The sequence below is a fragment of the Pantherophis guttatus genome, chromosome 7 (genome assembly GCF_059756535.1).
Source record: "Pantherophis guttatus breed Tessera chromosome 7, ASM5975653v1, whole genome shotgun sequence".
Lineage (NCBI taxonomy): Eukaryota > Metazoa > Chordata > Lepidosauria > Squamata > Colubridae > Pantherophis > Pantherophis guttatus.
In genome coordinates this window covers 14,391,840-14,419,820 of record NC_142069.1, presented here as the reverse complement: position 1 = coordinate 14,419,820, position 27,981 = coordinate 14,391,840, and the positions used below count along the sequence as shown (strand labels likewise).

Sequence of the window (27,981 nt, the reverse complement as noted above, 5' to 3'; positions counted from 1 at the left end):
TGGTCTACTCATTTGTTTTCTTTTAACACTGATCAGCTGTAGGGCAGCCCTTTGAAGCCCCGCGGCAAGAGTTTAACAGTTTTTTTCCCTCTAGCCATCAGCTGGGACTCAGGAGGCAGCAATAGATTGGGGGTGGAGCCAAATAAAAGGTAAGAATAACGCAGGGGGTGGGGGGACAGGGGGATGGGGGGGCACGGGGGCAGAAGCGGTTCGGTGACGTCATATTGTCACCGCTACCGTCTCGGGAGAACCGGGCCAAACCGGGAGGAACCCACCACTGCATTGTTCCATCTTATTCTTTGTTGCAGAGGAATTCTGCTACCAAGATTATTTTTCTAAGTAGGAATAGAAGCATAGGCAAAACAAGTAGAGGTAGTCCTTGCGTTACGACCTCAATTGAGGCCAAAATTTATGTTGCTAAGGGAAACGTTTGTTAAGCGAGTTTGCTCCATTTTATGACTTTTCTTGCCACCGTTGTTAAATGAATCCTTGCATTTGTTAAGTTAGGAACCAGGGTTGTTAAGTGAATCTGGCTTCCCCCATTGACTTGTCAGAAGGTGGAAAAAGCAGATCACATGATCATATGAGTCAGTTGACAAGCACCTTAATGTTTTGTTTTGTTTTGTTTTGTTTTGTTTTGTTTTGTTTTGTTTTGTTTTGTTTTGTTTGTTTTGTTTTGTTTTGTTGTTTTGTTTTGTTGTTTTGTTTTGTTTTGTTTGTTGGAAAATTCAGAAAGGCAATCATACTGAGTGAGTCTGAAAAAAGTTTTATGCAAGTTTTAAAGACAGAAATATTTTTATTTTGGCATAAACAGCAAAAGGGTAATTGGAACGTTGATTTTGTAAAGTTATAGAAGGATTAAGGGACCAGGTAGAGTTGAAATAAAACTTTGTAATTAATTACAAGAACTCTTCTTGTCAATTGTTTTGAATTTTTTTCTCTCTCTCTATATATATATATGAGGGATTGGAAACTAATTATAAGAAACCATCCTGTGGGGAAATGATGTTGATTACAGAAAAAACATAAGAGGATTTTGAAAGTTGGATTTTAAAAGGAACCAGAAAGAAATAAAGAGTACAATGAAAGGACAAGAGGCTCATTAATACAAAATGGAACAAAATATTCTAACTGTGGCATCTTCAAGGATATTTGGGAACAATGCATGCAGATGTTTCTCTCAAATTGTCTGCTAGTATAAAAATGGGACTTAAAGAGGTTATAGAACAGATCTCATTGGATAGAACTGAGTTGGTTCAAAAGTGGATAAGAGGCTACAAGAATGATATGGAACAAGAAGTTATATTGGACTTATAAAGGAAACCAGAGGATGTTTTAATAATTAAAAGGAATATACAAATAGCAGACCAGAAGGGTACTAGAATAACCTTTTTGTTTTGGAGTTAGAAATGAGAACGGTTAAAGTTTTGAAGGAGTTTTTGAGAAGAGACAAAGAGAAACTTAAAAGAAATCAGAGACTGGGGCATTGTTTAAAGGGATTAAAACCCAAAACAATTAAACGAATATAAAGTTGGGTTATTCAATCAAGATATCTGTCTCTGTATGCGTTTGTTTCTGATAATGGATTTTTTGCTATCCAGGACCAAATGATGAGGCTTTAAAGATTTATCTATAATTGGCTATACATAAGAGACGTGAAGGAACGCGGCGGCTCATTGGCTAAGGCACTGAGTTTGTTGATCAGATCGGCAGTTCAGTGGTTTGAATCCCTAGCGCTGCATAATGGAGTGAGCTCCCGTTACTTGTCCCAGCTTCTGCCAACCTAGCAGTTCGAAAGCATGTAAAAAATGCAAATAGAAAAATAGGGACCACCTTTGGTGGGAAGGTAACAGTGCTCCGTGTGCCTTTGGTGTTTAGTCATGCCGGTCACATGACACGGAGACGTCTTTGGACAGCACTGTCTCCTTAGCTTAGAAATGGAGATGAGCACCGCCCCCTAGAGCTGCAAACAACTAGCACGCATATGCGGGGGAATCTTTACCGTTACCTTTAAGAGACGTGATATGAGAAGAAGGGATTTTTTAAATTATATTTTTATAGAAAGTGGTAAAGGATAAAGAGGAGAGGAGAGGAGTGGAGGAGTGGAGGAGAGGAGATGGAAAGGAAAGGAAAGTTCATTTTATTAAGGTTAAATATATATATGTTGTTATTCCTGGTAATTCTTAATGGACTTTTGATGATTATGATTGAATGACAGAGCTTTAAAAATTTGTTTATTGATAGGAGATGAGATATGGGAAGCAGAGCCCTTTTGTTGTAGTATCAGAGATGATAAATTACTGAAATTGTACTTGTCTCGATGAAACCAGAAGTCATTACTTTATATCTTTTTCTGTATGATTCTTTTCCTTTTTTTGGTTTTCTTGCAGATGTTTCATTATCAAATGGATGATGTTACCTACTTTGGCAATGAAACATCTGCAAGGAAAAAAAACAAAGCTCAGTGAAGACCACAGGCCATGCTCTACTTGCCACATCACTGGATTTGCCCTTCCTTTCCATTGGCCAAGTTCATACCACATGTGGTTCAACATGTCTGGGAAATTCAACCACTGTCTTCTTAGCACACTGTGGTATAGTCTCCAACAAAAAAAAGTTCATTGTGCATTAGAAATGATGAGTGCTGCAACTATGCATTTCCTGCATTGGATGAGGAGAGCAGGTCTTTCTCCCTCTGTCCTGGCCACTGTTTACAGAGGCACGATTGAGAGCGTTTTAACAAACTGTATCACAGTTTGGTTTGGTGGTATCAGTGACTCAGATAGAAAGTCCATATGGAGAGTGCTAAGGACAACCGAGAAGATTCTAGGAAGTTTGCTTCCTGTTATTCAGGATACTGCTTATAAGCACTATGTGCGTAGAGCTCAAAGCATTGTTAGAGACCCCACACACCCACTTCACAGTCTGTTTCTGTTGCTCCCCTCTGTGAGGAGGTTTCGAAGTATTTCTAGCAGGACTACCGGATTCTGTAACAGCTTTGTTCCTTATGCCATCCGTGATTGCATGCATTCATTAATTATCTATCTATCTATCTATCTATCTATCTATCTATCTATCTATCTATCTATCTATCTATCTATCATGTTTATGTAGTGTACATTGGAGGTGGTAACCCTTTGAGAGCAGTATGCAATGAAATTTAATTTTAATTAAATTACTGTACATTTAAAGTGACAATAAAGTTATACTAAGTCCATGTTTTTTGAAACTCAGAGTTACGGTCGAGTCTATTGTGTGAGACCAGCCATGCAATGAGAAACAATTCTCTGGGAATATTATTTTCTCCAGCAATGTTATGGTGGCCTCAAATACATTCCAACCTGTATGTTATTAGTATTCTATAAGTTTTGTGTATTGAAGCCTTGTATTTTGTATATAGAGCCCTGAAACCGGGGGTGGGGGGGTTGCTGGGGGTTCTCAGGGGTTCGGGAAAACCTCTAGCTAAGATTCTGTGCAGTTCGGAGAACCACAAATCCCACTCCTGGCTGGCCCCGCTCATTCCACCCCACCTTTCCCAGGAGTCCCCACGTGGCCCGTTTTGGATGCAGGTAAGTGCAGGACGCACATGGAGCCTTAGGGAGGGCGAAAAACAGGCCTACCAGAATTTCGGGAAGGCCAGAAATGGGCCCGTTTCCAGCCTCCAGAGGACCTCCGGAGCCTGGGGAGCAGTGGTGGGTTTGGCCCGGTTCCGCCTGGTTCCGCCGAGCCAATAGCGGTGACGATATGACATCACTGAACCGGTTCTCTTTGTTCAGGAGCTGGAGCACCCCACCCCACCCCCACCCCCATGTTATTCTTACCTTTTATTTGGCCCTGCCCCCAATTTTTCGCTGCCTGCATTCCAGCTGATTGGCTGGAAGGAAAAAAACTGTTTAAACTCTTGCCCCGGGGCTTCAAAGGGCCGCCCTACAGCTGATCGGTGTTAAAAGGCAGTGTGGTGGTAGACCAGTGCGCTCGAAAAACAAATGGGTAGACCAGGATGGTCCAAGAACAAATGGGTAGACCAGGACGCTCGAAAAACAAATGGGTAGACCAGGACGCTCCAAGAACAAATGGGTAGACCGGTACAGTTCTGCAAGCAGTTAAAAGCCTGGTAGACCAGTACCTCTGCTAAATCCTAAAGAATTGTCACATGACCATCAAACCACGCCCACAAAATAAGCCACGCCAACAGAACCGGTAGTAAAAAATTTTAGAACCCACCCCTGCTGGGGAGGCCATTTTCACCCTCCCAGAGGTCAGGGAATGCCTCCGGAGCCTGGGGAGGGCAACCCCCCCCTGCAGTGGTGCAGGATGCCAACTAGGCCATGCCCACCATGGCCACGCCCACCCAGCCTGGGCAGAGAACCCCTTGCTAATGTTTTTGAAGCCCAGCCCTGCCTGAAACCCTTTTATTTTTGCCTTTCTATAACCAGTCTTGACCTAGACTTTTTCTTTTCCTTCCTCTTCTCTTCTGGCTCTCTTCGCCTCAGAAATTGAAATACAGGGAGTCATTTTCATGGTATAAGTCACTCTTGCTGAAACATTTATGAGGTGATGGCAGAATTTCAGAAGCTTACAAGATAGAAAAGAGGGTTGTATGTCAAATATGGATGATTTTTACTTTCTTTAATTTCCAACCTTAATTTGCAGTGAAATGACTTATTGCTTTTCCAAAAGTACAAAGCCCAAACCCAGAATAAAACAAGGGCACAAGATTTTGATGGGTTCTTTCAAAGCCTGCAGGCTGGAGAAACTATCTTGGTCATTAAAGGTACAGCCAATGGTGTAAACGGCTCTTTTTTTTTTTTTTTTTTTAATTTGATTTATATGCCGCCCTTCTCCGGAGACTCAGGGCAGCTTACAATGCGTTAAGCAATAGCCTTCATCCTTTTGTATATTTATACAAAGTCAGCTTATTGCCCCCACAACTGGGTCCTCAATTTACCTACCTTAGAAAGGATGGAAGGCTGAGTCAACCTTGAGCCTTGGCGAGATTCGAACCTGCAGTAATTGCAGGCAGCTGGTCTTAATAACCAGCTTAATAACAGGGTGCCTTAGACCACTGTACTACCAAGGCTCTTGGTTCAAGATGTGGAAAATAGAAGATAGATCCTCCAAAGAGATATAAGTGCATGATAGAAAGTGTGATGGCCTCGTAGGTCATTATTTCATTCTGCAAGTGATATGATATACATAATAATAGGGTTGGAAGACCCTAGGACTTCTAGTCCAATCCCATGCTTGAGCAGGAGACAGGATACCATTCCAGAAAAATGGCTGTCTCTTCTTGAAAACCTCTATTGACAGAGCAACCACAACTTCTGGAGGTAAGTCACTGATCAATTTTCTCACTGTCAGGAAATTTGATTTGATTTGATTTGATTTATTAGATTTCTATACCGCCCTTCTCCCGAAAGACTCAGGGCAGTGTACAGCCATATTAAAACACATATAAATATACAAAATTTAAAACAATTTAAAATTGAATATATAAAAATATGGCCCATAGATTAAAACACACATACACCCATTCTAAAATTCGTATTAGGCCAGGCCCGCTTGCTGGAACAGGAGGGTCTTCAAGGTGCGGCGAAAGGTACGCAGGTCGGGGATGAGACGAATCTCAAGAGGCAGCTCATTCCAGAGGGCTGGTGCCCCCACAGAGAAGGCTCTCCCCCTGGGTGTCGCCAGTTGGCAGTTGGGTGTCTGGCCGACGGCACCCTGAGGAGCCCCTCTCTGTGGGAGCATATTGGCCGGTGGGAGGTATTGCTGGCAGCAAGCGGTCTCGTATATACCCCGGTCCTAAGCCATGGAGCACTTTAAAGGTGGTAACCAACACCTTGAATTGCACTCGGAAGACCACCGGAAGCCAGTGCAGCTCGCGCAGGAGGGGTGTTATGTGGGTGTGCTGGGTCACCCCCATAACCACCCGTACGGCCGCATTCTGGACCAGTTGGAGCCTCCGAGCACTCTTCAAGGGGAGCCTCATGTAGAGAGCGTTACAGTAGTCCAGACGTGACGTGACGAGGGCATGAGTGACCGTGTGCAGGGCATCCTGGTCCAGAAAGGGACACAACTGGTGTATCAGGCGAACCTGATAAAAAGCTCTCCTGGCCACGGCCGTCATATGATCTTCCAAGGACAGCCGTGCATCCAGGAGAACACCCAAGTTGTGAACCCTCTCTGAGGGGGACAAGATCTGACCCCCAATAGTCAGTGATGGACTATATCGGGATGCTGGAAACCACAGCCACTCGCTCTTGGAAGGGTTGAGTCTGATTTATCCTTAGTTCTACATTGTTCCTTTCTTTGATAGGTTTCCATCCGTTACTTCTTGCCCTGCCCTCCCGAGCTTCATTTTCGCTGGCAGAGGCACCGCAGGCTGGTCCTTTGCTGTTTCCAGGGGAGCCCCATGGGCCAGATCTAAGCACCCTGCAGGCCGGATCCGGCCCGTGGGCCTTGAATTTGGCATCCCTGATCTAGACCAATGTTTCTCAATCTTAACAACTTTAAGATATGTGGACTTCAACTCCCTGAATTCTTCAAAATGCTGGCTGAAGTACTCTGGAAGTTGAAGTCCACCCACCTTAAAATTGCCAAGGTTGAGAAACACTGATCTAGTTTAATTGATCAACTCTTTCATAATGGCATTTCTGGGAATGTTTTTCCCCTTTTGCTACAAGGAGATTTTTTTAAAAAAAATTCTATTTAGCCTGTTTCAGAGCATAATATTCTCATAGATTTGCTCCCTTAAAATGCTGAGAAATCATGCCATAAATTTCCAGTAACAGTAGCCTGAAAAGGCTGCAGGTATCACATAAATTTGGACTCCTGCAATTCAGGAATGCTGCTTTCAAAAAAATAATACCTGTCAAATAATCATCAAACTTCTACCTTACAAGCAATGCTGTTTTTATTTTAAAAAACACATTATGATTAAGGTTTGCAAGAGTCAACAAGAATCAAGAAACGTCTCTGGAGGTTAGTGCCTTCCCTTCTCTTTCTGAGTCACTAAAGAAATCTGCATGTAGCCTTCAAGGATATGACAGCAGATGAGGCAGCTGTAGAGATGTTTTGGGAGAATTTATCCAATATGAACTTAGAACAAATGCACATTTTGAGATGCTTCATGCAAAACATCAGGGAACTACAGTTAGTCCTCGACTTATGACCACAATTGAGCCCAGAATTTATGTTGCTGAGTGTTGTGGCCCGTCAGCAGCCTGTGCAGCTAGTAGCTGATTCTGACAGCAAGGAGGCTGGTGTGGTGCTGTGCCAGCAGCCTGTGCAGCTGGCACTAGAGTCGGACAATGAGGAGGCTGGAGGAGATGTGGTGCCAGAGGCGGGGATTCAGCCAGGGCCTTCAGAACCTCCAGAAGCTCCCTTAAGTGAAGAGGACGAAGAGGAGGAACCTCTTCTTGATGCACGGGCATGCAGAGCTGCCAAAAGGCAGGAGTGGCTCCTCAGGAGGAAGTCTCCTCGAGAGTAAGGCTTGGGGCTAATTGGCCACTCCCTTAGCCTATTTAAGGAGGAACGCTGACTGAAGCAATTTGCAGGGAACAACTTCGTTCACATACCTTCGTGTCTTGTCTTGATTTGAGGGACCACGTGGATTCTTACTGGTGGCCCAGTGGTTTAAGTGCAATATTGCAACTCTACCCACTGTCTGGAGTTCGATCTTGATGGGGCTCCAGATTGACTCAGCCTTCCATCCTTCTGAGGTCAGTAAAATGAAGGCCCAGATTGTTGGGATCAATATGCAGATAATACTTCTACATTATAAACTGCCCAGAGAATGCTGTAATGCACCATGGGGTGGTATATAATCCTAAATGCTATTGCTACTACTACTGCAATCTCAGTTTGTACATCTCTGGTAGACAATAAGTGAGCTCTAAGACTAAAGAAGAGGAGAAGGACAGGCAGAATTGGGGAGGCAGAGTTAAGCATGTCATCAGCTTAGAGTCTTTGCATTCCCAGTCCACATCCAACCCCTCTGACTTCTGTTGACCCTTATTTGGCACCAATTTAGTGCTGAACTTTAGTCAACTAGATTCTTATGTATAGCCTTGAATAAATCTTCTATGTTGCAATCTAATGAATGGTCTTGATTCTTTGGACCTGCAAAGGCCCAGAAATCTGATATCATGTAAATCACTCCCTAAGCCAGGAGCCACATCCTGCCCAAGTTCCCTACAGCCTATAGTATTAGGCTCAATCTGTACCAAAACAAATTATTACGTATCAAAATGAATTGAATTATTTTTATTTGTATACATGGAGATCTTGCTCTATAGACAACGGCAATCAGGACAAGTGAGACTTCAAATATCTTTTCTCATTTACTGCAAGTTATATTACCAGCTTAAACTTCCATTAAAAGCTCAGGCAATAAAGTGCACTAAAATCAAAGGATGTCATAAAAACTCCAGAATAAATAAAAGCAGGAGAAAAAATATAGCAGCAGTAATTCCAATAAGACCTCAGCTTGGTACGAAGGAGGAAAAAAAAAAAAAAAGATTTGTGTGTCTCCAAAGGCTCAGTGGAACAAAATAGTTTTAACTGAGCTCTTCAAAAGCCAATATGAAGACAGCTTTCCAATCTTCTCAAAGAATGTTTATTAGTGCGACGTAAAATATCCCCTGCATATAGAAAGCATGCATAAAATGAGATGTATTGAAGTGAGTCCTTCATGGCATCTTTGCCAATTTCCACGGGAGATTAACAGGGGTTATTTGAAATTCTCCTGGCCTCTATGTCTTTGGCTTTGACATTTTTGTGGCATTAAACCAATTCCCCTTCGGCAGGCTTTATTTGCTTGCTTCCCTCGGTGTCTGGGCAGTGTTGAAACAAGCTTTACAAGATAATCAAGTTTGTTTAAACAGTAATGTGACATATAATGTGGAAACAATGATCTCTCCTACCACGGCATGAGATCTTCAGAAAAACACACTCTTCTTAAATGAGGATGAACAGATAAGCAAGCAGTTTTCCAACTTGGATTTTTGTACGGAACAGTAGTCCTTTTGTTCCACCTTCCAGAAAAGAGTTGCTGGCTATTATGGCCCCTCACTAAATCATCACTAGTTGATCCACTTGCACCATTGCAAACTCGGCTGATTTGTTTTCCTTCAGGAATCAATAGGCCAACAGAGGTCAGAACAAGAAAGATGAGGCAGTGATGAAGTTGTCTTGCAGGACCTTCTCAGATCCTTCCTGGTGGAGCCACATGGTTCTGTGAAGCTAAACATTAACTAAAACTTGTATTTTTCCATAAATCTTCACACTCTCCAACAAATGCATGAGTGCATTTTTGCATCTTCCACAACTTGGTTCTCTCCAGTGTTGTGGTTATAAGAATTTCTTGCCAGCATGATCGTTGGAGAACATTACATGCAGCTTCTGGAGAACCTTAAATGAAGAATGCAGTAGACGAAGTGTCTCACCTCCCTTATAATATTAGGGGGAAAAGGGAAATATGATGAAGTGGATACACCGGAGGCAAGGAACTACTTGGCCTCGAAATGTTGTAAGCAGCATCTCTGTACATCCATAATTTGTGTAGCCAATGGTAAGGAATGCTAAGGTTGTAGTTGATCAGTGTCAAGATGATTGATCTATGACTGGCCACATTTATCAAGAACCACTTTTCTGCATAGGGTTCAAAACACGATGAGCTCAGATACTATGATGCTTTTGAATTCCTTGGCAAACAATAGTACAACTAGAGATGTTTTCCCTCCTGCCAGTGCTTCTTCAACCTTCAATTGCTGTGTTGTCAGTGGGATAAAAGGGGGAAAATCTAGAAAGGAAAGAAGGAAGCAAAGTCATCCCTTTCTCTTCTCCATCATCTTTTCCATAGGTCTGGACAGCTGCGAAGTGTGGTTTTCCTGTAATGCAAAATTTAGTAACTGATAGGGAACAAACATGAAAAGCAATATTTTTTTGCAGCTCGGTCCAATTCAACTTTGGAGATAGATCTCTTTTCAAATTAAAGCTTGATTCACCACCATTACCTTTTCAGGAGCAAACACTTATCTTCCTTTTCTTCTTCTTTTGAGTATTCAGACAAAATGCTTTTTCCTCTGGAAGCCTTATTTTAAGATGTTTGTACTGATCCACCGATAAGCTACCTGATAATGATGAACTTGAAAGGATAATATTGATTGTTAGAAATGCACCTAGCAACCTTGCGAGGTTCAAAAATGTTTCACGGCAAAATGCCAGTTCTTGATGTATTAATATGTTTATTTGTCTTGGATTTTGTCTTTGAATATTTGCCAGAGGCCTTCATCCAGTTAAAAAGAAATGTTATTTTGTTCTTAAGGGATTCATCGCAAATGAAAATTTCAGATTTCTTAGGTCTAAATAAACATTCCTCCTCCGTCCTCCATGATTCATTTATGATTATGATTCATTTTTCTCTTTAAAAAGTTAGAATTCTCCATAAAACTGCATCTCCATAATTCTCCATAAAACTGCATCCTTTTCCAATGTCCCAGCTCAGAGGTCTTCAAACTTGGCAGCTTTAAGACTTGTGGACTTCAACTCCCAGCTATGCTGGCTGGAGAATTGGCAGTCTTAAAGCTGCCAAGTTTGGGGACCCCTGTCCTAGCTGGTTTGCTCTAGTTTGTGAGAGTTGCTATTTTTCCCCCATAGGGGAGCACACCCCTCTATTAGGCCTTTGGTAAGATAAGATGGGGAGGAGAAGAGGACAGATGATGAGGTCTTATGAGGTCAGCCTAGAAGTATTAGTGACAGACCCAATGTCAGGTATGCTTCCTTCAAAGTCCAGGAAAGAATGACCCAAACTCCATGATTTATAGAGAAAGGTACTTTTACTAGAAAATGAAGTGAACGCAACTAAGGAAAGCTGAAATTAAAAGCAATAAGCGCGAAAAGTGCATATAGAAAGCATCCCCTCCCACTGTCCATCGTAAATCATCCAATCCAAAGGTCTCCCAGGGTCAGGTGGAAGCACATCTGGCAGCGTCATCAATCAGGAATGCCACGACGGTTGACCCGATAGCAACTTCAAAGATTCAGTTTCGTTTCTTCCAAAGTCCTCCAGCACGCTTCCCTCCCCCTAAGCCCCCGAGCTCTCCCCCCTCCCGTTTCTTATGGCAGCCAAAGCAGTAAAAGTGGAGGGTGACACCCAAGGAAACAGGGAAGAAGTTATGTGTGCTCCATCACTGGAGGTTTTTAGAAAGAGTTGTACTCTAGGGCAGTGGTGGCAAACCTTTTACTCACTGAGTACTGAACAGGTATGTGCATCGCGTGCTTTGCATGCACGTGTGCCATCCGCACTAATGGCAGCTCCTCCCTGTGCGCTGCGTGCGCAACGGCATCATCTGCGCATGCACACAGCTTTCATGTGCGCCTCCATGGGCTGCATGTGCAATCACACCATCTGCGCATGTACACAGGTTTTGCGTGGCTCCCCTCATGCACTTCACATGCTTTTGCACCATCTGCGCATGCATGTGGTTTTCGCATGCACAATGCACGTGTGCAAATGCAGTTTGCGCACGTGAGTGCTGCGCACAAGTACTCTGAAGACCAGGTGGGTCCTCTGAATTGGAGGCCCAAATACCAGCTGGGGCGTGCGCGTATACGCAGCTGCAGGTGAGTTGGGCGACAGCTCACATGCCTGGAAAGATGGCTCTGTGTGCCACCTTGGGCACGCGTGCCATAGGTTCACCATCATGGCTCTAGGGTAGTGATGGCTAACCTTTTTGCCATCGAGTGCCAAAAGCTGGGGGAGTGTGGGGGGGTTGTGCGCACACGTGCACACACCCATAATTCAATGTGCCCCACCCCCCGGGCTCCCCCCGCTTTTGGCATGCAATGGCACAATGGATTCAGTAGGCCTGTTTTTTGCCCTCCCCAGGCTCCAGAGGCTTTCTTGGAGCCTGGGGAGGGTGAAAACGGCCTTCCCCAGCCCTCCGGAGGCCCTCCAGAGGCTGGAAACGGTCTGTTTTCCGACTTCCAGTGGGCCGGAAGACCAGAAAATTAGCTGGCTGGCATGTGCATGTGCGCTGGAGCTGAGCTAGGGCAATGCTCGCGTGCCCACAGATATGGCTCCGCGTGCCACCATCACGGCTCTAGGGTCTCAGACGATCTCCAAAATCCCTTCCAACTCTGTTATTATTCTGACATGAGGAATCACTTCAGAGTAGTTTATTGTTGCTTGCCTATAAGCAGGAATCTTGCTATTAATCTACATAGCTATTTAATATAACCTGTGAATGGTTAGGGAGGCTCCAACTTCACCCTCTTCTTGCTTACCAAAGATTCGAAGCTACCGTATTTTTCAGTGTAAGACGCACCTTTCCCCCAAAAAAAGAGGCTGAAAATCTGGGTGCGTCTTATACTCCGAATGTAGCCCCTCCCAGCTTCTCAAACGGAGGTTTCAGAGGCTGAAAAAAGCATCAGAAACGAAGCTTCAGAAAAGAAGCCTCCAAACAGAGCTTCAGATAGGAAGCCCCCAAACAGAGCTTCAGAGGCTTTTATTCTGAAGCTCTGTTTCGGAGGCTTTCAGAGGCAGAAAAAAAAAGCAAAAAAAAAAAAAAAAAAGCAAGGCACAGAGCTCACAACCAAGGAACCTGTTGCTAAAATTCACCTCTGGGAACAGCTGATTGGGGGTATTCCAGGAGGCCAATCCACCTGCCAATCAGTTTTTTTCTTATTTTCCTCCCAAAAAACTAAAATGCGTCTTATACTCCGATGCGTCTTATACTCCAAAAAATATGGTATGTTGTCCCAAGAGAGTTATCTATTCATTCTAGAGTAACGTGTACATTCCATAGTTGCCAATCTTATCTATATCATCTAGAGCAGAGGTGTCAAACTGGCGGCCCATGGGCTGGATGCGTCACATCCAGGACACGCCCACCTCAGCCCCACGTAAGGGAAAAACATTGCGAAACATCACATGACGGCAACGTGACATGGTGAGTTTTACCCCTGTGATCTAGGGCTTTAGTGGAAATGTGATGCTAGTAATTTTATATGACATTTTGGACATCACGATAAACCATCCCTGGTTTTACATACCTAGAACTGGGCCAGTAACTAATAAGGAATAAACCATGTTACATCATTACTTCCATTTTTTGCATATCAGAAAAATGTTGCATATACATATATATTAAAGAAGAAAAAATATTCTATTAAGTTCATCCTTAAAACGTCATATAAATCATATTAAGTGTACCAGGATGAAAGCACCAGGGCATCTTAAAAACTAGGCAATGAAATATACATGACCGTTTTTAAAGAAAGAACCAGTTTCCCAGGAAATGTGTGTTAATCATTAATGTTAATAATGCAAATCTCAAACATTTTATAGCCTCGTCCATTGTTTCTCAGCCTTGGCAACATTAAGATGAATGGACTTCAACTCCCAGAATTTCCCAATCAGCACAGCTGTCTGGTTGTTGGAAGTCCATTCATCTTAAAGTTGCCAAGGTTGAAAAACAACGGCCTCACCTACCACCACCAGTCCAATGTAAGTCACGGAAGAATCAAGTTTATTGCAATTCAGTGTTAAACATGTTTATTCAGAAATAGGTCCAGAGCTTTCCTGCCTTAAAAGATTAGACCAGGAGTCAGCAACCCGCGGCTCTGGAGCCACATGTGGCTCTTTCATCCCTCTGCTGCGGCTCCTTGTCGCTGGTCGGCTCCACAATTGATAGGGCTTTCAGTTAGGACAGGTAGAGGAAAAAGGATGCCACGCTAGGAGGAGACTCTATGGTGGGGGAACCGGATTTCCTGTCAGCAGTGGAAAAAGGACGCCATGCTAGGAGGAGACTCTATGATAAGGGAAGTGGACTTCCGGTTGGCTCCAGAATTGAACGGGGGCTTCCGGTTAGGACCTTTGTGGCTCAGGTTGCCGACCCCTAGATTAGACCAATCTTCTCCAATCATGGACGTATTCTGTGGAATCATGGCAATGGAAGTCCTTACGGTTTTAATGTTAGCAGCCTGGTGAAACCTGAAGATGTCCCTCTTGCTCCTTGTTCCTCATTTGTATTTGCAGTCTTTTCCTTATGTTATTAATCTTTGATACTTTTGCCATCTAGGTTGTTTATTCTGTTTTTTCTGAATCCTTTTAATGCTATTTGAGATGCGCTTATTATTCCTGGAGTTGGTTTTAATGGTTGGCATGTGGCTAGTCTTTATTTTGTGTGTGTGTGGTTTGCTTTTCTCTCTGTCACACATACACACAGAGAGACAAACAGAGAAATCCACAAGCTGCTTGAAGCGTCTTAACATCTTAGTATAAATAAATAATTTTCTTAGAGTTTTAGTATTAGATACTCACAGCCACCCCATAAAAGTAGTTTATTAACTTCAGAATAGTTAGAAAAGCCTATGTACCACAATTAATACAGAAACACTTGGCAAGTGAGTCATCTATGGTCTTCTGCAAAATTTGAAAATTGGTGTATATCGTGCTTTTTGGGGGCATTATAACTGAATTACAGAAATAATTCCTAAGGTCTAAGATTCCTAAAATGAGACCGAGATTGACTTGCCAACTTCTGCAGAAACCCCATTGTTTCAAGGGTCACATTTTAGCGGCTAAACTTCGAAAGTGAATAGAACCATGGCCCGTTGGGAAGTGGGAAAGAGGGACTTTTGGAAGTTAAAAGCGGTGAATTGGGAAGTTCAACTCCGTATCCATTTCATCCTTAAAAGGGCTCGAATGTTTAAAATGGACATAAAAGAAAGATGGTAGCAAGCCAAAATTAGCTCTGGCCTGAACTCCCAAACATGCTTTTTCAGAAGACAATTGGACTTTCTTGTTTTTTCTTTGAAGACGTTTCCCTTCTCATCCAAGAAGTTTCTTCAGCTCTGACAGGATAATGGGGAATGGAAGGATTTATATTCCTTGCAGACAGCTGGTCATTTGCATCATTTTATGGGGTGCTTCAACGACCTTCTAAAAGGATGCAAACGACCAGCTGTCTACAAGGAGTATAAATCCTTCCATTCCCCACCATCCAGTCAGAGCTGAAGAAACTTCTTGGATGAGAAGCGAACCGTCTTCAAAAGAAAAAACAAGAAAGTCCAGTTGCCTCTTGAAAAAGCACCTTTGGGACAACAATGACCTGGATGATTGAGAATCTCTACAGATTCTGGCCAGAACTGTTTGCTCTCCACGGCCTTCTCAGGTTTGGTTCCATAGCATATCTATTCTTCTTTGAAGAAACTCCTTACAAATTATTTTTTTGAGTGGTTGCAAGATCAATATGGCAGGTTAGGATTTCGCCCAAAGACTAGCAACTGTTCTGAAATTTATGTACCATATATGATAGTCCAGGCTATAACCAAAACCCATCTCAATAATCCTGAAAGAGATCATGTGAGATCTTGGGGTTCTTACACAAGGTTTGGGTATTTTTAAAAATTATATTGTTTTGCGAAAAGCAGAAATACTTTTGGGAATGGAAAAATATGCCATCCATTGAATGGCCCAACAGAAATCTGTATTCATTCCTTAGTCTCCCCTACGAAACGTCCATCCTATTTCATAAGAACGGACAGAGTAAGGGAATTCAGAGATATCCCTTTCCACCATTGTGTGAGCTTCCATGCAAAGCAAAAAAAATGTGTAACCCAAACAAGCAAGCTTGTCAAGGGAAAGTTACAGATGTTGCTGCTAAGTAGCTTCTGCATCAAAGGGAAGGAAGGAAGCCAAAAGATCAGGCTTCTACCAAGAATGCAGTTGTTTATTCTGCCCCCTCATTTACTGTCCTTGAGCAAAGAAGATTGGGAAAGAAAACAATAATAAAGTAGGTTTGGCTCAGCAATTTTCCTTTTAAGCACATTGTTGAATCAACTACAGCAATGTCTCTTGGGTGGGCAAGTGGAGAAGGAAAGGGCTATCTATCTATCTATCTATCATCTATCTATCTATCTAACTATCTATCTATCTATCTATCATCTATCTGTCTATCATCTATCATCTATCTGTCTATCATCTATCATCTATCTATCATTATCTATCAATCTATCTATCTATCTATCATCTATCTGTCTGTCTATCATCTATCTATCATCTATCTATCTCTATCCATTCATATCTATCTATCTATCTATCTATCTATCTATCTATCTACCTACCTACCTACCTATCTACCTATCATATATTTGTCTATCATCTATCATCTATCTATCTATCTATCTATCTATCTATCTATCTATCTATCTATCTCTATCCATCCATATTTATCTATCTATCTATCTATCTATCTATCTATCTATCTATCTATCTATCTATCTATCTACCTACCTATCATATATTTGTCTATCATCTATCTATCATCTATCTATCTATCTATCTATCTATCTATCTATCTATCTACCTACCTACCTACCTACCTACCTACCTAACATCTATCTGTCTATCATCTATCTATCATCTATTATCTATCTATCTATCTATCTATCTATCTATCTATCTATCTATCTATCATCTATCTATCATCTATCTATCTATCTATCTATCTATCTATCTATCTATCTCCATCCATATCTATCTACCTATCATCTATCTATCTATCTATCTATCTATCTATCTATCTATCTACACACCGATGATGATTTTCTCTTCTCACAAGACCCAGAAGAGCTAAAAAGACACATAAAAGAGCTGCACAAAGCAGGAGAACCATGTGGCTTAAAAATAAACCCGAAAAAGAGCCAGATTATGTTTAATCAATTCAACAAATAAATAAATAAATATATATTTGGAGAACAACTAGACATAGTAGACCACTACATATACTTTGGACAACGGATCTCAATGAAAGGTGATACAATAAAGGAAATTGAACAATGTGTTAAATGTGGTTGACAGTCATTCAGTAAGCCAAGCATAATTTTCAAAAACAACCTCCCCCTATGCGTGAAGAGAAAAGTTTTCGATCAGTGTGTGTTACCTGCTCTAATATATGCCGGTGAGATATGGACACTAACCTCACAATCGATACAAAAGCTGCAAGTGGCGCAAAGAGCCATGGAAAGATACACGCGCGACATCACAAGACAAGATAGAAAGACCTGCACATGGATTAGAGAACAAAGTAAAATATGCGATGAGAGACCTTCCTGTCTGCAGAATAGTTGGCATGACGGGTACACTGCATCTTATGCTTGTTCCAAAGAGAATCCCACTCTCAAAGAATAGTCTAGACTAAAATAATATGAATTTCTCCCCCAGGGTTATTCCCTTTCAACCTCCCTACAGTCATCCCCAAAAATAAGGATTGTTCCTAAGTTTGCAGATGATCTCAGAACAACAACAAGGACAATCAACTATAGCCTGGAATCCAAAGTTGATCTTTCATGACATGTGGTGGTCTTATTAATGAATAAGGAATATAAAATGGAATCTTTGTGACAAAGGTCTTGGAATAAATATCCAAATATCCAAGTGGAAGCCAAAAAGGGATAAAACAAATTGCAGCATTGAAGGTAATAATAGGCCAGGTTTCCACCTGGGATTAGACATAGAGGGAAAACTAAAAAATGAATGTGTTAAAATCTTCTGGAGTAATGGTTGCCTAAACTCTGGGATACCCCCCAACAAGGGCCTGAAAGCATCATGTGCACTACACATCACCCAATCTTGCCTTAAATAAACCAGGAATTGGAAATGATAATTGAATACTAAAAGCAGGTTTCTTATCACCACCACTCTGGTTTCATCAAAGGCTTACATTCATCTCTTAAAAAGACTGGTCAAGTTATATTTCATGGCTTGTCAAAGAAAGTGGTTCCTTTAGCTATGTGGAATTAACATCTCCTACAAAAAAAGGCAGTACCAACTTTGATGTCATACATTTTTCACCCACACACAAACCTTAGTTCAGTAAAAGGTCTTGCCTAGCTTGTTAGCCTTGAATACGGGAACTCTGCATTTGGCATGAATTGCAAATTAAGATTAGCTGGTTTGCCTAGACATGGTCAGGAAGCTAGTAGAGAAGTTTCAAAACTATGGAAATAGTAGGTTCAAAACAGAACAATCATCTGGTTCTATTCTGAATCTGCTGAATAATCTTCAAAGCCGAAGTGCTTAAGCGACACTGCAGTGAATAGGGACTAGACATTATTTTATTTATTTATTAAATCTTTTTTTTCAAAGAGTTTTTATTTTTATTTCTCATAAACATATTTAAATGTACAATCTTTTATCCATCATTTTCCATTCATCTTATCTTTTAACTTTCATTTTTAGTTGTTCAGGGCTGCTCTTTTACTATTTACCCTCCTTTATTTTACCACAACCTTTCCTCTTCTCCTCCCCTTCTCTTCCTTCCTCCATCTCTTTCTACTTTCTTCGTTCTTCCCCTCCTTCTCTTTCCTACTTCCCCTTCCCTTCCCTTCCCCCACTCCTCTCTTCCTCCCTTTCTAACTCTCTCTCCTACTCCTCTTTCTCCTCCCTTTTCTTCCTCTCCTTTTCCCTCTCTTCTATCTCTCCCTCTCCTTTCCTCTCTTCTCCCTTCCTCTCTCTCTACTCCTTTCCCTCTCTCTTGTTAATTCCCTTTTCAATTCAATCTAGAATAGTATTTGAGCAGCCCCGATTATCTATTTATATCCATCTTCATTTCAATTTCTTATTTATTTAGTAATTACATCTGTTTCATCATTTGTGTACACTTTTATAATAATCTCACTTTTTCCCTTCCCCCCTCCCCCTTTTTCCTTTACCTAGGCATTGTCTGAGTTTCTATTCTTCTAATTATTTTTTCTCTTTTTCATCTTTTCCCTATCTATTTTATCTCCATACCTAGCTAAGATGTTTAAAGTTAAATCAGCCAAATGCTGAAAATGTGATCAATTGCCGGGATCATATTATCATATGTGGTGGTCGTGTAAAGAAGCAAAGTACTATTGGGTTAAAATACAGACATGATTAGAGGGAATGCAGCAGCAACATATTAAGACCAGAGATATTTTTATTGGGAATATTACCAGAGAAATATAGCAAAGAAGATACTGTATATATTTGATTATTCATATAATAACAGCGGCCAGAATTGTATTTGCACAGAATTGGAAAGCAGATAAAATCCCGTTAGAAGGAGAAATTATAAAGAAAATTTTAAAATGTGCAGAAATGAAACAGACTAACACTGAGAATAAAAGATAAAGAGGAGTTGATGTATGGGGGAAATTTTTTTATTGGTTAGAAAAGAGATGTGAATAAAGGTATTTATTTATTAAATCTATTGGCTGCCAATGTTACCACAGGGTAACTCTGAGTGGCTTACAATGTTAAAAAGGATAAAACTATACAAAACCTATGAACAATATGAATAAATAAGATCCAAATACTCAATCCTGACTAAAAGATGGGGAGGGAGAGAATAGGATGAACATGGAGGAGGAGGTAGGATCTGTTATTAATCTAACAATCACCCCCAATGTGAAGTTTCCTCATTGAAGCCCAAAGCCAACTGACAAGAGCCAGGTCTTTAAACTCTTGTGGAAGGTCAGGAGGGTTGGAGCCAACTTCACTCTGAGGGGCAAGATGTTCCAAAGGGATTCTCCTGGATCCCACCAGCCAGAATACCTCAGTCCAGTGGTGGGTTTCAATTTTTTTTACTACCGGTTCTGTGGGTGCGGCTTGGTGAGCATGGCATGGCTTGGTGGGTATGGCAGGGGAAGGATACTGTAAAATCTCCATTCCGTCCTCACTCCAGGGGAAGGTTACTGCAAAATCTCCATTTCCTCCCGATCAGCTGGGACTTGGGAGGCAGAGAATAGATAGGGGCGGGGCCAGTCAGAATTTTTACTACCAGTTCTCTAAACTACTCAAAATTTCCCCTACCGGTTCTCCAGAACTGGTCAGAACCTGTTGAAACCCACCTCTGCCTCGGTAAATGGGGCCTGCAGCAGACTTCCTCTGCCAGCACGAGTGGGGTAGGCCAGTCTCATTGGCATGAGATGGTCCCTCAAGTAATTAGCAATGGTATGGATGAGTGTAATCTACCACTGGTATACCTATCTGAAGTGGTGACGAGGCATCATCTCTTACTTATTTCACTATATTGAATTATTTAAATCAAAATGAACAACTGGTGATACATGAGCATGTATGGACCCGGTGGTTCCAACAGAAGGTTGAGTAGGAGGAATTGGATAGTAGCATGTACCTCTTTCTTTAGCTGCATGGTATGCAGAATTCTTTATTCCTATGTAATAGCTGAGTCTGTAATACAGAATTAAGCAAGCTCTTATTTTAGTTGCTAAAGGATTATACTTTGTTATGCCCCGTCCTTGGTAGGACATCCATGTTTTTGTTTTTCTCATCTTCCCTTCAGTTAACCTTGAGAAACAAATGCTCTTTAACTCTGAGATGGTCTCCTTGCCACCTGGACTCCTTAGCCTTGATAGTTTCATTTTTTGGCAGAGCTTAACAAAGCACGCCTAGCACAAGATAAGACGAACTTGTCCTTGGCAAACTCCAGCGAGATGAGACCTTCAAAAAAAGAGGGTGAGTAACGGTGTTTCAGAGCCTATATAAGTTAGTCAAAATTCCCATGGGATGAAACTTGGATGAAACCTAAGTCAACAGTGCTTGCTGGCTTTAGAGGGATCCAACAGCTGTCATCTCTATATGGATCTCTGACCAGCAAAATGGAGCATAAGATCTTTCTTTCTTTGTCACTCTATTTCTCACCAATCTGGAATATGGACACCTAACATAAAAAACGTCATCAAAAAAGCACAACAAAGAATGTTCTTTCTGCACCAACTCAGGAAGCTCAAACTGCCCAAGGAGCTGTTGATACAGTTCTATAGAGGAATTATTGAGTCTGTCATCTGCACCTCCATAACTGTCTGGTTTGGTTCTGCAATCCAACAAGACAGACACAGACTTCAGAGGATAATTAGAACTGCAAAAAAACACAATTGCTACCAACCTGCCTTCCATTGAGGACCTGTAAAGTGCACGAGTCAAAAAGAGGGCTGTGAAAATATTTACAGACCCCTCGCATCCTGGACATAAATTGTTTCAACTCCTACCCTCAAAACGACGCTATAGAGCACTGCACACCAGAACAACTAGACACAAGAACAGTTTTTTTCCAAATGCCACCACTCTGCTAAACAAATAATTCCCTCAATACTGTCAAACTATTCACTAAGTCTGCACTACTATTAATCTTCTCATTGTTCCTATCACCCATCTCCTCCCACTTATGACTGTATGACTGTAACTTTGTTACTTATATCCTTACAATTTATACTGATTGTTTCCTAGTATGATTCCATTGCTTATTTGTACCCTATGACTATCATTGAGTGTTGTACCTTATGATTCTTGACGAATGTATGTTGTCTTTTTACGTACACTGAGAGCAAATGCACCAAGACAAATTCCTTGCGTGTCCAATCACACTTGGCCAATAAAGAATTCTGTTCTGTTCTGTTCTGTTCTGTTCTGTTCTGTTCTGTTCTATTCTATTCTATTCTATTCTATTCTATTCTATTCTATTCTATTTTATTCTATTCTATTCTATTCTATTCTATTCTTCTATTCTATATTCATTGATAGCTCTCTCGTGTTAAGTCATTATTTATTTTCTTACGCTGCTGTGGAACAAAGGCTTCACTATTCATTCCATGTAGTCATTGCTTCCGAATCCCCAGAAAACCCTGTGACCCATCCCTACTGGATTCCGAACAGGGCAATACGACATGTCAGTGTGGCTTCAGTTAATTTGCTGTTGCCTTCTTCCAAAGCAAAGTTAAAATAACAGCACTCCGGCAGGCTGAACTTGATTTTTTTAACTTTGGATCCAAATCCATCTTCTTTTCATGCCCGTTCTAAACCAAAGACAAATGTTTCCAAACGTCAAGACAAAAAAAACTCCCCCCTCTTTGCAAAAGCCTGCACAACCTTTGGCAAGGAAAACTTTAGCTATGTCTAACAATCCTTTGGAGGACAGGTAGCCGTAACAGATTAGAGCATGCTTGCATAGCCTTGGACTGGGGGATTCATGTTTCCGTTTATATTACAGAAAAGGAAAAGACAGGAGGGGCCAACTCTTCAGCTCTCCAAATGGAACACAGAACATTCTCTGGTATCAGCCCAAATATAGATTCTTGAATCAAGAAAGATTGATACCCTGAGATAACAAACCGTTCCAAGTTATTAAATGAACGGTGGGGATCTGTTTTCAGAGTATCTTTTAGTTAAATCATTCAAAGCCGGCACATTATGTCTCGTTTGATGAAAAGAAGGACTAGGGGAGACATGATAGCAGTGTTCCAATATTTGAGGGGTTGACACAAAGGAGAGGGAGTCAAGCTATTCTCCAAAGCAACTGAGGGCACGACAAGAAGCAATGGGTGGAAACTAATCAAGGAGAGAAGTAATTTAGAATTAAGGAGAAATTTCCTGACAGTGAGAACAATTAATCAGTGGAACAACTTGCCTGCAGAAGTTGTGAATTCTCCAACACTGGAAATTTTTAAGAAGATGTTGGTTAACCATTTGTCTGAAGTGGTGTAGGGTTTCCTGCCCAAGCAGGAGGTTGGACTAGAAGGCCTCCAAGGTGCCTTCCAACTCTGTTATTCTAATTCTAATTATTAATCTTGCTGCTGTCAATTGCAAAGGAAAATGCCTCAAAAACAATTGTTCGCAAGGAGCCATATTAATTGTCAAAGAAATTTGTTTTGTTCGTTTGTAGCTTCGGTGGCAACCGTGTTGAGTTGCAAAAGCAAAAATAAACAAAATTCTCCAAACATACCAAGAGGCTCTCATCTAATTCATGATCCTCCAGTTCATAAGCATTATTCCCCCTTTAAAAGGTTTGTGTTGGTGAAGCTGAATCCAATAGCCACCGTCAGCAAAAAGACATATTTTTTTACAGATGTATTTCCAGAAATATTCTAGATCAGAAAGACCGCTTTCTCTGGGCCATGAGGTTTTGAATGACATACTCAAAATCACATGCCAAAAAGTGATGGAAGGAGCCAGAGGAAAATTAAATTTAATGTTATTTACTTTTTCATGTAGTTACAATTAAATCTAGACGGTATGACTGTCGAAGCGTGAATTCCCCCCCAGGGAAACTGTAATTAATTAGAGGTGAATGGATCTTGTTTTCCATGGTGTATACTCTCAAAGAAAGAAAACCCGAAGTATATATTCTAAGAAACATTTTATTATAAAAGTAAAAAAAAAAACTAGCTAACTACATCTTACCAGCAGTTATCTCACACACGGATAAAGGAAGTATCAGGAAGTTAGAAAATAAAGAATGTAGACATGCGCAGTAGTCTAATGTCTCACAAGACCAGCCTTATCTCAGTATGCTACAGATAAATTCCCTGGCAAGGCTACCGTAAGTCTTAGAATGGGAGCTCAGCTGGCAAACACTTAACGCAGTGATAATGACTGTGCTCCATTCAAAGATTTCATATATTCTCTGTTCAATTTTATAATTTGGTTACCATACTTAGAAGTCCTTGGAGGATTTAGTCTAAGGATTTTACTGGTCATCTATGGCCCTGAGGTCTCAGATTGGCCACCTTTACTCTAGACCAGGGTGGGGGAATGATGACCCTTTTATGACTTGCGGACTTCAATTCCTAAAATTCCTGAGCCACCAAGACTGGCTCAGGAATTCTGGGAGTTGAAGTCCTCAAGTCATAAAGGGGCCATTGTTCTCCATCTCTGCTCTAGACAGTAATCCAGAAGAAGACAATTTCTAAAGAACCATCCTCCAAACTGGAGCTCTCAAGGTACAGTGACATTTTGAACATGGCAGTCATTTGCACATCTATCTAGATGTTATTTAGAATAACATCAAGTTATTCTAAAAATGATACAGCTTGGTTCATTCATAATGCCGACCCATAATACAGATGTGGGTGATCTGAAGTCCCACATGTCAGGCTCATACGTTAAGTTGCAGTTTAAAACTTAAGCATCTAGTCCAGGGCTGTCAAAACTCCTGGCCCATGAGGCCAGATGCATCACACACTGGCCACGCGCACTCCCGGTTTAATGAAGGGGGGGTCACAATACGCCACGTGATACCACCGTGACAATGTGAGTTTGACATCCCTGATCTAGTCAATTAAAGTTCAATATTAAATTGGTGCCAGATAAAGGCCAAGGAAATTCAAGAGGGGTTGGACTTGCACCGTTTGTGGGAATGTAACAATTTTAAGCTGATGATGCACTTAACTCTGCTCCTCAGCTCTGCCTCTTCTTCTTCCACACACAGTTCCCTGTATTGCCCCAATCACTTTTTCATGGCCTTCCAAACTCAATCATGAAGTTGGATGGGATCATAGCTCTCAATCTAGATTTGGATGCGGTCATTAATACCTTTGACTCCAACTTCCTGCTCTGGGCACGAATCCAAGTGAAAGCAACTCTGGCAGACAGCTATCCAGCCTCCTCTTTCATATATCTACACCAGGGTCAGCAACCTGCACCTCTGGAGCCGCATGTGGCTCTTTCACCCCTCTGCTTCGGCTCCCTGTCATTCAAAATATGCGTCACAACCGCCAATGTGCGACACCCGCCAGCACATGACTTATTGAGCTTTTCAATCCCCCCCCCAGCGTGGTTGAATGGATAAATCCAAGAAAAGAAAAGTTTCCGAAGAATTCAACTACATATGCTAGTTTTGTGGCTGCTCAAGAAATAGTCAGGCACAGGAAGGGTTTTGTGGCTCCCAGTGTTTTCTTTTCAGTGGGAAATGGGTCCAAATCAGTAGTGGGTTTCAATTTTTTTTACTACCGGTTCTGTGGGTGTGGCTTGGTGGGCATTGCATGGCTTGGTGGGCGTGGCAGGGGAAGGATATTGTAAAATCTCCATTCTCACCCCACTCCAGGGGAAGGATACTGCAAAATCCCCATTTCCTCCTGATGAGCTGGGACTCGGGAGGCAGAGAATAGATGAGGGCGGAACCAGTCAGAATTTTTACTACCAGTTCTCTGAACTACTCAAAATTTCCGCTACCGGTTCTCCAGAACTGGTCAGAACCTGCTGAAACCCACCTCTGGTCTAAATGGCTCTTTGAGTGTTTAAGGTTGCAAACCCTTGATCTACATTTTTTATTTTTTTATTTTTTTTTATTTTTTAATTTGATTTATATCCCGCCCTTCTCCGAAGACTGAGGGCGGCTTACAATGTGCTCAGCAATAGCCTTCATCCTTTTTGTATATATTTATACAAAGTCAGCTTATTGCCCCCACAACTGGGTCCTCATTTCACCTACCTTAGAAAGGATGGAAGGCTGAGTCAACCTTGAGCCTTGGCAAGATTCGAACCCTGCAGTAATTGCAGGCAGCTGGTCTTAATAAGCTTAATAACAGGGTGCCTTAAACCCCTGTACCACCAAGGCTCATCTACATAGATGAGGCCACCATAGCCACAAACCCCTTCTTCCCCCATTGACATGCAGCCAGCAAAAGGTAAATTCCAAAAAAAAATTCTAAATTCTAGTGACCCAGAATTACATTATGTGTGAACTCTGACATGTTTTCCATAGATGAGATTTTGAACTTGTTTTCCCCATTCTTTGCTGACTCCCTCATCCAAAGTTGGGGAAATCCATAAATACATTGCAATGACATCAGCGTCTTGACTTTTTCTTTTGCTAAGCTACTGGATGCCAGAATCCTGGAAAATTCATCCTCCAGATTTTGCGCAACCATCTTTTCCATTAGTTAAGCTGGCTGGAGCTTCTATGAAGTATAATTCAACAGCCTCCAGAGACCCAAGTTGAACTTTAAACATGAGTATAGCTCTAATTTGAACACAAGTAACTGTGAGTGGATTTTGACCCTGATGTTTAGCATTTAGTCTTCCCTAACAAAACCATTTTAATTTTTGGTTCCTTAAGCTACATTCACTATAAATAAACTTTCTACATTTCCAGACTTTTTATTGGAAACATGGATTTGGATCATAAAACATGCTAAGCCTTCATTCTCATTTCTGACTAAACATGTTTCATTCTCGCTTAACATGTTAAATGAATGCAAGCATTATTATTGGTTTAACAAGCTATGTTTCTTCATTTAATAATCCAGGTTACCAACTGGGCTCAAATATGGAATTACGATATGATGGATTATTTGAGTCTAATCACTTGCAGGTCAAATCTCTGCCTTGAAGCTTTGCTTGGGGCTTAGTGCAATGCTTCTCAAAATTAGCAACTTTAAGATATGTAGATTTTAATTCCCACAATTCTCCAGGCCAGTATAGCTGGCTGGGAAATTCTGAGAGTTGAATCCACATGTCAGAAAGTTACCACAGTTGAGAAACACTAGGCTAGTGTGTTATATCAGGTCAGAGGAATTTAAAATAATTACTTGAATAAATTCCATCTCCCTCTCCTTCTCTCTCTGAAAAACTGGCAGTATATATTTCTGTCTTCTTTCCCTTGAAGTGTTTTTGATTTGCTGGTGCTTTCTGTGGACCTCCCCCAAGGAGTGGTGGTCTTGGCCCATGAATGCAATAGAAGAGGCCTTTGTTTTCCAGTTATCTGTCAGTTTCAAGGTAGTGTGGGAATATTGCTGGAAATATTTGGGTTTTGCAATGTAGAGAGGAAGCCAATATTAAATGTTGGCTCCCTCAGTGAAAGATGTTGACTATAAATCAAAAAGGCTTCTCTGTATGTCTTAAACAAGAAAACTCCACATCTTGGCTGCCGAAATGATAAGAAATGTATTTTCAGAGTGCTTGCTTTTCTTTTTTTCTCCCCCCCCCCACCTTTGGTTATTTGTCTGAATCCTCAGAGAACCTTTGTAAACTTTCCAGTGCAGCTATTTTCAACACACAAGTAGCAGAACTATACAGAAGGTTGTTATATCTGGGCTGCAAAAAGCCAGACGACCAAGTGGAAGTTAAGAGGTGAAAATTAAGTCTCAGAATTGCCTTTTTTTTTTCCACGGCCCTTACATGACAACTTTCCATGTACAGCAGGGATGTCAAACTCAAGGGTGCTTAGATCTGGCCCACGGGGCCACCCTGGAAACAGCGAAGGACCGGCCTGCGGTGCCTCTGCCAGTGAAAACAGAGCTCAGGAGGGCCGCACACAGCATTCCCGAGCTCCATTTTCGCTGGCAGAGGGTTTATTTATTATTTATTTATTTTGTTGCATTTCTATGCCGCCCAACTCCCGAGGGACTCTGGGCGGCTTACAACAGAGAATAAAACAATGCAACATCCCATACAAAAGTTAAAAGAAGACATTAAAACATTAAAACGTTAAAACGTTAAAACACATACACTCCAATTTGTGGCTGGGTCTCGCAAGATCACTATAACGAGATCAACGGCCCCAGGCCTGCCGGAAAAGCCAGGTCTTCACCACTTTCCGGAACGCCAATAGGGTGGGGGTGGTCCGGACTTTAGAGGTAATTGGTTCCAGAAAGCCGGGGCAGCCACAGAGAAGGCCCTCCCCGACGGGCCCGCCAGCCGACATTGTTTAGCTGACGGGACCCGGAGGAGACCGACTCTGTGGATCTTACTGGTCGCTGGGAGCTATGTGGTAGAAGGCGGTCTTGAAGATAGCCTGGTCCTGAGCCATGTAGGGCTTTAAAGGTAATAACCAACACCTTGAATTGTCCCAGTTGCAAGAGGCAAGTGCAGCCGAAAATGGAGCCTGTTTTCACTGGCAGAGCACTCGGGCTGCCACAGGCGCCACCAACATGAGTGATGTCAAGCTGGCCACGCCCATCTTGGCCACGGTCCTCTCCGGCCCTCCCAAACACAACCCTGATGCGGTCCTCAATGAAATCAAGTTTGACACTCCTGATGTACAAAGCAACCCAATTATCCAAGGTCTACAACTGGAATGGAGTATCAGCATATCTCAATTACAGCTGGAATTCTCCCATTCACCTTCCAATGAGGGGTCCAGACATTTCATCTGGCCATGATGTAATTAGTTTGGTTCTTGTTAACGTGTTGTCTGAACTGTGGTTTAT

General features: G+C 41.7%; 1 protein-coding gene across 2 annotated transcripts in view; it reads right to left on the bottom strand.

The window, feature by feature from the left end:
* The window catches only part of RERG (RAS like estrogen regulated growth inhibitor), a 140,044-nt gene that overhangs the window by 75,793 nt on the left and 36,270 nt on the right, over positions 1-27,981 (bottom strand). The window lies entirely within an intron of this gene.